The sequence below is a fragment of the Sturnus vulgaris genome, chromosome 8 (assembly GCF_052056855.1).
Source record: "Sturnus vulgaris isolate bStuVul1 chromosome 8, bStuVul1.hap1, whole genome shotgun sequence".
NCBI lineage: Eukaryota > Metazoa > Chordata > Aves > Passeriformes > Sturnidae > Sturnus > Sturnus vulgaris.
Genome location: NC_142250.1, coordinates 19,784,751 through 19,798,008, shown reverse-complemented (window position 1 = coordinate 19,798,008; position 13,258 = coordinate 19,784,751). Strand labels below are relative to the sequence as shown.

Genomic DNA, 13,258 nt, shown 5'->3' with positions numbered 1-13,258 from the left:
CTGCTTGCTCTAAGGCAAGGGTGAATGACATTGATCCTGTCCTCAAACCCCACTCAGGTTCTCCTTTCCATTTGTCACTTCTCTACAGCTTTCTATGTCTAATCCTCTACTGTACTTCTGCTTTATAAGCTGAAACCCACATAATTTGCAATCACAGCCTGTGTCACTTTGGTTGAAAATAAAAGGCAGTTTTAGGAGTGTGGGTATTTTTCCCCCCAAATCAGTTTCACATGCTCTGTATCTGTGAGTGTCTGTAAGCCTTGTCAGTCTGCTAAGCTTTGTGTCACCTGTAAATATAACTAGCAGAGAGTTTCCTATGTTGGGGGTTTTTTTAATTAATTTCCATAATATTATTGAAAATATTGACTGGTGCCTGGCTTAGCACCAGTCTTGTGGAAACAGCAGGGATGTCTTCATTTGATAAGGCCATCATCAAATCTGTCATCAGTCAGATCTTCACCATTGAACATGTTTTATATCAGTATCATTTGTTCCATTTTTAGATGGAAACATTTGAGAAGAGAAATAGAAGGAAACATGCTACTATATCAGACATAGTAAAGGTGGGAGTTCTACTGAGCTAAAACAGACCTTTAGGAAAATGTTAATAAGAGACAACAGACTGGCAAAAAAGCCCCACCCAACAGATGGCAACAGCATGATTGCAATAAGGCACCACTTCCTCCCAATGACATCCTAAGCACAGCTACTGTAAGGGATGTTTCTTCTGCAAGAGTTAGTGGGGAGAATTTCAAGAGTGGGTAATGCGCCCAGGTATGGAAGTTTCATTTACAGTGTTTTTTCTGTGTATTTTGGAGCCTGAATAACTAATGCCATTCTGAGAGATGCATGTTAATGGTTACTAACAGTGAACTGACTGAAGTGTATAGGAGCTCGCAGTTTCTGTGGGAAACTGAGCCTTTCCCCTGAGTGCAGGTAGGGAGAAAGAGACACAACCTGTATGTCTGGGCTATGTTGCCCCCTCAGAGTTTCAGTTCCAGCTGTATCATGTTCACGCCAGACTGTTTAGTCCTGGGGTTTTTCCCTTATCATCTATAAACCTCTGTTTCTTCTTGAATGTAGATACAGAGTACTGCTGTACTAGATTTATGAGCAATTTGAACTGCCCCTAGTCCCATGCTAAGCATGACTGGTGGCAGCTGCTTATCTCCTGAAAACATTCCCAGTTTTAGCCTCTGTCCAGCCCTGCTTCCAAGCTGCCAGGAATCCTCACACCACCCCCAGGAGCCATCAGGAAACATGTACAGGTTGTGCTAGATCTCCAGATCCAAATATTTGCTTTCAAGAGTTCTCATATTTAGGTCTAAATATTTTAGTAGTCTGGTTTCAGTCAGATCTTTGTAACACAAGCCCACCTGTAAACATCTAGAAAATAAATAATAATTACTATAGCCCAGCAATTCCTTAGAGGTTTCTCTTTGACCTCTCTCCACCTCTGGTGCTACAGCTGCTCATTTAAAGGAACTACTTCAAAAATTCCATCCATCAGCACCTCATCCAGTAAAGCCCAGGTATCTTTCCTCTCGCCCCCTCTGAAATGTACTCTTGTGGTTTATCCTCTTCAAGAAAATGTTCACTGCTCACACATATCCCACCAGGAACTCAGTGGCAGGCTCTGGTGCTCCCATGCCATCTGTCCCAAGAATGATGGAGGGGTACCCAGCTGGAACACAAGAAGTACATTGTTAAAGTCCTTTTTTTAACAGTGACTTCTCTTTGCCTACCTGGAGTAAACCTGAGGCACACCCAAGTCTCTGGATTGCAGAGTGCAGGAAGGCAGATGAGATCAAGCTGTTTTTATAGCCCTGCTGGTTTTCAGTGCAGTCATTAGGACAGAAATAACTAAGTCTAGTATTCTGGTTTATAACCAGAATTTTTGAGCGTGTTTAATGCAGAGCCTTTACCCTATGCCTGTTGTATTCCTTCTGGTGAATTCTTGCATATTTGGGTAGGTTTTAGCTGTTGTGATTTTTGAATCTGATTGGGTATTTTTGAGGTGAGGTTTTTTTTGGGTGGGTTTTTTTTTCCCGTTGTTATTTGGGGATTTCTTTTGGAGAAGCTTTTGAGGAAGCTCATACTGTTCCTCTTTATAGGAGAGTTCTGGGTTTTACTTTTTTCTCCTAGATTTCTCAAATGTTTATGAAAGTGACTTAACTGCACAGGCAGGAACTAGTTTTTGTTGGTGAGAACTTGTGTGCAGTCCACTGGTCTGAACTCAGTTCAATTTTATGAGGCCAAAAAGCAGAACAAAGAGCCAAAAATGTAGATGTGAGGGGAAATAAAAACATTACCGAGCTACATATGCCCCTTACTTGCTTGGCCATTTCATTTCATGTTCAGCCATCCAGTTTTTTGATAGTCTGAATTGGTTTATGTGAATTTGGATTGTTGGTGGGGGGGTTTTTGGGGTTTTTTTGGTTTTTTTTTTCTGCAGTCAGTCTTTTAATGCTTTTTTGAAAAATTCTTCAGGTCCTGCAGTTATACCCCACTCTTGTTTTATAGTTGCATTAGTAACACCTACAGTACTTGGGTAAGCAGCTCTTAATTGCTTTGCAGCATTGTGAATTGATGTTGCAGTATTCAAGTTAGACACAGATGTCAACGAAAGTCAGCTCCTACCAAAAGGTACTGCTGTCTTTCTACCTTTTCCATAGAAGCATGGGTTAGAAGAGTGGCTTATGTGGAATTTAACACTTGGTACAATTTGGAGATTGGTGTTAATTTAACTTAAAATGGCTGTAAAATCTTCACAACTTTTTTTCTACTGTGAAATTCACATGCACTTGGAAAAACATCTGCTGGATCAAAGTCCGTTAGCTTGTTCAGACTGTTCCTGATTGCTGAAACTCCCTTCAGCCTTGTTTGTTTGGAAAAAGTCTAGTGTGTCATTGGATCTGCACAGCCTGCAATGTTTCACAAGCCAGAGAGAGCAGAGCAATGCTTGCACAAGCATGATTATGGGAATGCACAGACAGGAAACACTGCCTGGTATTTACCATCTCCTTATGTCATCTTTCCCTGTTCCACTTTTTGCCATTCCAGTTGGTTCTCCCTTCCCTCAACCCTCCTTTGAGATTAGACCTGGGAGACATCCATCGCTGTTCCCAGGCAGTACCAACTGAGATGATAGCAAACAAGGTGCTTGGACAAGCAGAAACTCCAGAGAGAATAACAAGCTGAAAATGTGAGGTGAATTGCCCCTGGCTTGTGACTGTCCTGTGGCCAGGGAAGGACCGTAAGTGCTCATCCACTAAAAGTGGATCTGCTGCTTGAGGTGTGCTGCAGAGAAATGACTCGCTTTGCTGCTGTTATTTTACTGATCAGAGGATAACTAATCTCTTTGTACTGCAGGTTTTAATTCAGAATAGTTGGGGTTTTGTTCACGCAGACATCAAAGAAGTTCTGATTGGCAGCTCAGAAATTTGTGTAAGGTCTGAAAGGAGGATTTATAGGAAACGAGCAGATGGTCTAGTAGAGAATTTCCCCAGGAGGTTGCAGTTATTTAGAAATGGGAGAAACTAAATAGACTGTACAAAATTTGACTGTAAAATTAACTGGCCAGCCAGTAGCTAAATACTTAACCAGAATGATTCAGCTTGGCCCCTAGCATAAGCATGTATGAAGTGATAAGTCTGTGAGTTTACTCCACACACATTATTTCAGGTTTTACCTGGTAAGTGCACATGAATGAAAGATGATTTTGATAAGCACTGTTCATGCTGTGGTGAGGCCTTTCCTCTTCTCTTCCTTTCACACTGGCAATATGATTGTTCAGGCATGCAGGCGAATGCTACAAAATGTTGCTCATATTAAATGAAATAGAAAGCTGTTCATCTGAATGTCTTTAATATTTAAACTGCTCCTTTTAGCTTCACAAACATAAGACTTAACATATTTGTTAGATTGCAGTATTTGAAAATATTTGGTATTTGAGAAAAAAACCCAAGCAGCAACTTGCATTATTTTGGGATGCAAGACTGAAGAGTATGTTAACTCTAAGTCACACATCCCTTTAAAAAATTCCTGAACTCAAATCACTTCAGAGTTGTTTGTCACATGGCTGCAGACTTTCAATATTATTGTTCCAATGTAGTTTTTTTCCTAAAGCTCTGATATATGGAAATTGGAGGTTTTGTATAAGAGTAGGTGTCTGTAAATGGACAAGGAGTTTTTGGTACAAATCTCATGATTTCAAATGAACGGATGGATTCAAAAACCTGTTGAGCTTATTGTTCTTTAAAAAGTTAGAAAAACACTTTTTTTTTTTTTTTAGGTTAAATCCCTGTGAAGTACCCTTTTTGGAAGGCAGGCTTAAATTCTCTTGTTACATTTTAAGTTGAATATGCAGTGGAGAGAATGGTCTGAGAAATGGTCTGCAATAATAAAGTTTGTTTTAATTACTATCATGCTCATCTGTTTATGTTCTGGTTTGCTTTTCCCAGAAACTTACACGTAACACCTGGTGTCACAGGGGCAGTACTGTAGGCCATGTGCACACATAGTTCTGCTGAGAGTTCACTGGTGTAACACTGGTGCAGAATGTAATTTCACTGTATTTCTCTTCCAGCTTGTTGTGCTTGCATAATTCTTTGTAATGGTAGTGATACACTGTTGAATTTAGAAACCAACCTTCGTAACCTTTCACCCAACCTCCTGAAGTACAAATGGAAGAGGGTAAATATGCAAAGGGCTATGTGAAAATTTTTACTGAGCTTAGATAACGTGCTTCCCTTTATAGAAGCCTTAGAAATGCGTGTTTTTGGCATGCTTCTCCCCCTCCCCTCCAGCAATTTATGTCCATTAGCCTCAGAGTTAGAGCCTTTGGAAAAAAATTCTCAGAATTCAACACTATCTTCCAGAGGTGAAAGTAAACATCTGGGTAGTGAATCCACAGCAGCTCAAGTTCAGCTAAGGCAGAAGTTTTGTTTGCTAACAAGGTGTAGCCCTTTAGGCTTCCTTTACAGAGAGAGAATCTCTCTCTAAAGTAATTCTGCATCTGTCATGTGCAGCCTGATTGCTTACCTGATATACAAGGCTGGATTTTTGCAGAGTCCCTGCTTTCTCACTGTTGGAAGCCCTACTAATTCTCTGGAAGCCTCCTGGTTCCCACTTTTAAAATCATAATGGAGGAGCCTCAAGGAAGACATTAAGGCCTCCGTTTTTAAATGTTAACATACTTTGCCTCCTTGAGGTTTGTTTATCTGTAGGACATTGGTAAGTGAAGGGTTTCCATAGCTTTTGTTGTAAAGCTGAAAATGCTTGTGTGGATATGATTTTGCATTGGAGTTTTTCTTTTTTAAAAGGAGTCTTTAGTGCGGGGGAGGGAGAAACAGTGAGTTACTGAGTGCACAGGATATGGGACCAGCTGCGTTGGATGAGACAAAAAGTCTGTCTAGTTCGGGGTGTTGTCCTTGACATTGAGTAAGAGGAAGAACATGAGAAACGAAGTATTTTCACAGCGATCTTTGCCACCAGAGTTGTACCATGTAACTTTGTGGTAAAACAGCATTTTAAATAGGGTACAGTCCTCTGAATGAGAACTTCAGTTTAAAAATGAATGTGGCAAGAACTGATGAGAGTAAAAAGATGGAGTTGGTCTGTAAGAAAAGTGTAGTTGCTGGAAAGGTAAATCCTTTCCTGTGCCTTGTGATGTGTGCGTCACGTTCCTGAGGTCACAGGGTATAACAGCAAAAGCACAACAATAAATGTCACTGTCTGATAATGTTGTCTAGAGAGACCCAAGTTTGATAAGTTTATAAGCTTTGATCGATGCAGGAGGACCACCTATAGCAGAGGTGAAAGAGGACTCCTTCCAAAGTAACAAGCAGTCATAACTGAGTTTCAGATGACTCTAATATTTTTAATATACCTTTCTGATGTCTGTTATCTTTACCTTTTCTCTCTCATCTTTTGTGTGAATTGAAGGTAGAAAGCATGAACTGTCTCTTTAGTTATGATGTGACCTAAGACATGTGATTTCAGAGCTGTCTAAAGAATTAAGTTATGCCCAAACTGAAGAAGCTGCATGAACTCTCTCACTGTAAATCATAGAATCGTTTAGGCTGGAAGAGACCTCAGTGTCTTTGCATCTAGTGAGTAAGCCCACACTTCCAAGTCTACCACTAAAACACAGCCCTAAGCACTACATCTACATCTTCTAAATACCTCCAGGAATGGTGACTCAATTACTTTCCTGGGCAGCCTGTTCCAACATGTAACAACCTTTTTGGTGAAGAAATTTTTCCAAACAGCTGATCTAAACCTCTCTGATGCAATTTGAGGCCATTTCCTCTGGCCCTAACTCTTGTTGCTTGGGACACTGACAAGCCAGATTTCCTGTACAGGAAACAAATGGCCTTGAGAGCCTTGTCAGTTGTGTTTGGTCAGCAGTGTCACTCGGATTGCAGTGGGTAACTGAAACACAGATGCCAACTAACTTGATACGTATCTAACAACGAAATCAAAACAAAGTAATTCTGAGAAAGATACACAAATCTACAAGTAATATTTGCATACTGCAATAATTTGCAATAAATTATCTACGGATTACTCGTCTATTCACTCTTTGGAAGAATACCTGAAAACTATTTTTGTAGTTGGCTTGAAAAATTTTACTGACATAGCAAAATTTATTGCTGAAGAGAATAAGCATGTGAATTTATCCCCCATATTAGTTCACTCCCTAAGTTCTCCTGAACAATATTATTTTCTGGAAACAGTCAACTGAACTCGCCAGCTGCAGTAAGCTTTTTTTTTTTTCTTCTTTGTACAGTATTATTTTCTGATCTGTCACATTATTTTGCTCTCTTCAGTGTTCGTCTTTACACAGCTTCACTTGCATCACAGCCCTTAAGAAAAATTAATTACTAAGCAACTGAATTTACAAGTGTTATGTTGTCCCAGAGACATGGTTCTGTGCTTGTCATGCCGTCTTTGACTTGTAGCTGTGTACGTTTTTATTAAAGAAAAAAGAACATCACCAATCTATTTGGCTAATGAGGAAAGAAAATGGATCTGGAAGGGTCGTCATCCTTGCTCTTTGGACATTTGGAGAATTGTTATGCTTCACAGCACAAAAATTGCTAAGGAGTGCTTTGGAGAAGCAGGGAGAGATGGACATCAGCTGCTGCAAGGAATGGAGCATGTTTGTAGGGACTCTCATGCATTATTCATCACAAGCTCTTTTCACTGGAATCAGCTGGAGGAAGTAGTTAGTCTAGTTTAAGCTGTACTAGTATTTATATTTAGGCGACTTAAACAAGCCCAGGCAAGTACTGAACCAACTCTTTCTATTCATCTGCGGCCAAATGTAGGGCACACTGCAGCTCTGCTTACACCCCTCTGTCTCCTTAGTCTGAACAACGGGAGTCATACAACCAGGAAAAGCTGCACTGAAGATACACACGTGCATTCATGCTGGAAAATGAAGCTTCAGGTAGGAGAATGTCTTGTCATCAGAGGGATGCTGTTGAGCCCTGCAAGATTAATGTGTGTCAAGGCATCCTCTGTCAAGGGAGGCTGCTGGAGAGGTTCCTCGTTAGAGTGCTGCCTGAATGATCCCTTTTATTGTCATACTTTGTTCAGTTCTAATTATGAAGATGCATAATTTTCTTTTTCCATGTTTCCTTCATTCAAACTGACACTCTTCTAAAGGTGCTGGAGTTAAAAAGCAGGGAGATGATTTGCTGATTTTTGGAAATTTTTGAGTTGTTTTTCTTTAAGGTGGTTTTTTAACTTTATTGGTTATTAGTCCTTCTGTTTAGGGGGAAGTAACCTTAAGAGAGTCTGTTAAAACACAGCTGGATGTGATAAGCTTTAAGCTCCAGTGTGTCCTTTCAGAGAGTCTGTGTTTGAATGGCTCCTATATTTGCTACTTTTTAAAATTTGCTGAATAAAGACGCTTGTAAATAGGAGCTTCTGTTCTCAAAGCATATCTGCATTTTTTAATGTTACCAGTTGCTCTAAAAGAAATCTATAGTCTGTCTCTGCAAGCTTTGTATGTTTAAATTATTAGGGTTCTAGCAGTACTGTTAATTCAGTTTTAGACAAAGAAGGGGATTTTGCGAAACCTTGTGGAACAATAACAAAGGGCCTTTGTTCTGTTCTGTGAGCATTATTTGCTGTGTAATGTGTGGGTTTGTGCATATGTGTGAGAAGGAGGTACACAAACACAATCTCACTTGGCAAGAATGTTCAAATGTTATTTGCTTTGTTTTTCTGAAGTGTGTTTATGTGTGTGTGCTGCTTCTGGCTGCGAGCTGTGCTGTGTGGGTTTGTGTCCTGCCTCTTGGAGATCTGCTTGAGCTTTGGGGAGGATGGCATTTATCTATCTATCTATCTGTTTGTTTATTTATTTATTTTAGTGAGCTGATAAAACTTGACAGTGCAAAGATCAAGAGTCAGTGCTAGACAACCAGGACAAAATGGTGCTTTGCTGTGCAGATGAGTTGTTTTCTTTTCAAAATAATAGCTTGAAGTGCAGTCCAGCATTTAGTAAATAAGCATTGCTTGTGGAAGCAAAAATTGTCAGCTTTATGGGAAATCCTTCCTGAGATTAATGGTCACGTGTCTTTGGTGGAGCATAAATGTATGCTGCCTGCCAGTACGTTGTCTTCCAAGATGACTTGATCACCTAAATAAAATTTGCATGTACATAAGAATATGTTATTTAGTGACATTTCTTTTTTTGCCTTTTAACAGTTGGTAGTTACAAGATTTTGTCCCACACATTCAGTCTGTGGCCTTGGTGGGGGAACACATGTATACTTTTGGTATTCCTAAATAACTTGAAATGTTGACTCTAAAACTTTTAAAGCTTGTTTTGACTTTTTGTGAAAATTCATCGAATTTATATGCTGTACATACATTGAGAATTTCTCTCTGACTTGAATTTTGCAGATGCTTCAGTATTTGCCATAAGATAGAGAGCTGGCAGTCTAATACGCTCTTCCACTGAACGTATGACCTTTCAATGTGTAAGATCCTCGTTTCATGGAAAGTGGCTAGCAGAATTATTTATCTGATTTTATTGCACTTTAGAGGTCCTGTGAATTCAGTTAATTGACTGAAGTCAGTGGAGATGTATTTGCAATTATGTGACTTAAACATTAAGATTTTTTTTTCATAGTAAAGTGCATTTTACTCTCCTGCTGCTCAGTTACACCTAGAATCCATAGTTATGTTATCTAGTCATGAGAGTATGGGGAAGGAAGAGCTATTTCTGCACTTGTGTGTTTGCTATAGCATTAATTTAAAATACAGTTTTCTAAAAACTGTCGGTTTTAGAAATTCCATGTTGTTCTTTTTCAACCATCCACATTCAAATTTCATCTGTACTCAGCTTCCACCCTGCTACCTACTCAGCTGATTTTATTAATTCTTTTTTATAATCAAATACTATCTAATACTATCACTGTAGCACAAAGCCACAACTACAGCATAGTTTGCATAGAGAGGACTCAAACATGTTCACTCTGGCTTAAACTGGTTTGGGCCCAGATGAAAGTGTCATTTTTGATGTGTCATATGAAAGTGGTTGGGCTTCTGCCCATGGTTCAGAAGTTCCTCAAAATCTTCAAGAAGCTGAAGCATGAGAGAACTGGATGGACTATGATCATAAAATCATATGGATGGACTGTTGATCATAAAATCTCAGGCTTGGAAAGAGAATTTTTATTCTGATTTTTGCAATTTTAAAAAATTCAGACATGATTTCAATGATGATAAACTTTCACATGTCTGAGAAATGTTCTGGATTAAAATATCTTCAAAATTTGCTGAAGATTTGCTCCATAAGCTAAGAGTGAGAAAAATACTTTGACTGAACAGAACACTTCAGACATTATTTAGAGATACAGGAAGATGAGAGATTGTACTGAATTTTTTTTTAAAGGTGGTAAATAAGGAATAAAATTTCAGAAATCAAATTTTTGTTATTTTTCTGTAGATCACTGTGAAGAGCTGGACTCAAACCAGAAGAGGAAGCAACATACCCTCTATTCAGGTTGTGGCAAGCAGCAGGGCTGAGACTTAGGAGGTGAAACTGCTAAGGAGTTTTATCAAATATCAGTGTCTCTTTGTAAAGGAATGTAAAGCCTTCTAGTGGAAGAATCAGAAATACAATTAAAATAGTCCCTATTTAACAGCAGCGAGAAATGTCACAAACTGAAATGAAAATATGCTTGTATTGGTTTTAAAGCAGTGAATGGAAGAAGAGTTATTAGTTCTGTGATATACAGGCAGCATCATATTGTAATAGCATTTAAATTAAATCTATCTGTGATGTCCTTGGGAAAAGTAGTAGAAAGCAGGGAAGACTCCCTCTTTTGCCAGCAGCAGGGGAGGACAGGGACTGCCTTCCCCCTGTGGGTGTGGATGGGAGGAGAAACAGTGATGGGGCTGCAGAAGGGATGGTCCTCTGCACCTTCTTGGTGCAGGGATGGGCAGCATGCCAGGCTGAAGATCTCTGCACCTGAATCTGGTGGAGGAGGGCAAAGAGGTGTCATTATCTCCTTGTGCTTCAGCCTCAGCACTGTAATGGGTTTGGCCACTTCATCATGGGCAGGTCTTGGCCACTGGTGACAAGGGAGGGTCAGTAACACCAGGGACAGGGACTGTTTCCCCCATCACACCTCCCCAGACTTCTCCATCTCATTGATCAAAAGGCACAGGATGCTCTGATATCTGAGCAGAAACAACTGAAATGCTCTTGTACATTTCTTCCCTCCTGGGAATGACTGCAGGATGGGAAGAAATACAGTAGGGATGTGACCCTGTGTAAAGTTTGGTGGAGACAGAGGGATAGCAGGCAACCATGGATGGACTGCAACTCAAGTGAGTCAGGACATGACTGTCAATACAGTCTGAAAGCTGAATGAGCACATTAGTGCAGAGATGTGCCAAGCTGCAACTGCTGCTCTCTGAGCAAGTCTTGGGCAAAGGGCTGAGTCAGGTGCTATCTTGGCATAGCTCAGGTTTGGTCTAGTTTATTTGTGCATTCATATTAAAGTAACAGCAAGTTGACAGACCGGAGGTAAAGCAGCATTTTGATGTTTTGCATACAAAAAATGATAGTCATTGCAGTTTTTCTTTGGAGCTACCTGGTTATGTGTCTGACCTCTAGTAATGTTTAGAGAACAATCCTGAAGTGAGATGATTGCAGATGCACACAACATCCGAGCTTAAAGCTAACAGAAAGGCATTTCAACACCATTTGTAAATGTTGGCATACAGATCATTTGTAAATGATGACCTTGGACTGAGATATAAAATCATGAATACGGATTGGCCAGTTAAATCTCTCCAAGTCAGACCACCTCTGCACTGGACTCTGCAGAGAGGTTTAGCCACTGTGCCTTTCCTGTGCTTCTGGAGGAGTTTGTGTGAAGCTAGTGAAGACTGGCAGCTTGAAAGCACTGAGAAAATGGAGGTCAGGAAGGAAACAACAGCTACAATTGCAGTCTGGGATTTGAGGAATTTGGTTTTATTTTGTTATTTTTATAGTGTCATCCTAGGATACTTTTGTCTAACTGCATCTCTGCACTATAGGTATTTAAGGCACTAGTGGCATTTCTTTTTTCCTCTTCTCTTCCTGTCATGTATTGTTGTTTTTCTAATTTGCTGTATTTTTTTCTAAGATCTAAATTCAGTTTCTGGAGAGAATCATCTCCTGTACAGGAGTAGAAAATAATATTTTCTTGCGCCCTTCAGTACTAAATGCATATCTCATGAATGCTGATGAATCCAGCAAAGGATTAATCTGACTCAGAGACCCAAAGAGCCCCTTACACTCATGATAACCAGAGTACTAAAGTTGTCAGCAAAGTTAAGACCATAGCTAGATTTGAGAACAAGAGAACTGCTGTACTAGGTTGGACTAAAGCACTTTGTGGCAGTGTGCAACAGGAGATGCTTAGGGAGTAGTGAAAAAAGAGGCATGTAATTATGTGATGGATCAAAAGCTGGTGTATTGTCACCCATATAATGGTGCCTCCCCATATATTGGAAGATGGCACAAATAGGTAGAGCTTTTGTGATGAGTGGTTTGACAGAATTGTCTCTGTCATATCCACCACAACCACAAATGTTACGGCTACCCAGTTGTACGTTCTGTATTTGTTAGTAACACTTCATTTTGCATGCCACATAACTCCTTCATAGTGAGTTGTCAAAGGACTACAAAGGATTTTGGGAGCACGGGAGTCCTGTCAGCTGCAGTAGAAATGAGCCAGCCTCAGTGGGGAAACCCTGCCCCTCATGACAATATTAGAAGAACATTTGGAGAAGGTCAAAAATAAGCAGTTGTCAATAGACAGTTCAGTCAAACTTACAAAGCAGAGCTAAATTTTGATAAGTTACTATTGCAGTGAGTTACTGAGAAAAACAAGACACACATTAAAGAAAAATAAGGAACTTTTTCTGTATGATCTTTAACATTCATAAATCTGTAAAGAACAGAGAGAATTTCAGATTATGCGGTTCTTCCCACCTCCTCTGCTTTTTGATGTCTTTTTCTGACTTGCTCTCCTTCACTTTCATGTCTCTACTTGATGTGTTTTCAGCATTGAGATTGAATTTTTATTAAATTTCACTTCATCTGGATATGTTGCTTTCACTTACAGATTCTTTCCACTTGTTGCTAAAGTTACTAATTTCTTTCTTATGGTTGCATTTCCTAAAAATACTCTTTTTTTAATGTGTCTTGGAATCCTTGTTTCTATGTTAACAATGACCCTTTTCTGTGCCGCTCTACAGGTTGGGGGAGGAGTGCTTGACAGCTGTTTCACAGAAAGGGATTGGGAGTGCAGGTTGCAGCTGGATGAGCATGAGCCAACAGCGAGTCCAGATGGCCAAGAAGGCCATTGGCATCTTGGCTGGTATCAAGAACAGTGTGGCCAGCAGGCCCAGGGCAGTGATCATCCCCCTGTACTCAGCGCTGCTGAGGCCACACCTCAAGTACTGCCTTCAGTTCTGGCCCCCTCACTTCAGAAAAGACAGTGAGGTGTTGGAGCATGTCCAGAAAAACTCATGAAAGATCAAGAAAACTTATCTTATGAGGAATGGCTAAGGCAGCTGGGTTTGTTTAGATTCGAGAAGAGGAGGTTCCAGGGGGACATTGTCACTCTCTACAACTGCCTGAAGGGAGCTTGCAGTGAAGTGGGGCTGGTCTCTTCTGTGGCTACAGAGAAGACAAGAGGAAATGGCCTAGAGCTGAGACGGGGTGACTCAGATTAGATAT

The 13,258-nt window shown here is 40.1% G+C and overlaps 1 protein-coding gene and 1 long non-coding RNA gene across 7 annotated transcripts in view; both read left to right on the top strand.

Annotated features, from left to right (window-relative positions):
* Nucleotides 1-13,258, top strand: part of MARCHF8 (membrane associated ring-CH-type finger 8) — an 86,195-nt gene that overhangs the window by 32,574 nt on the left and 40,363 nt on the right. The window lies entirely within an intron of this gene.
* Nucleotides 3,064-4,422, top strand: LOC148223019 (uncharacterized). Its single transcript, XR_015805151.1, has 2 exons — nt 3,064-3,256; nt 4,295-4,422. It is a non-coding gene; the product is annotated as an uncharacterized LOC148223019 (long non-coding RNA).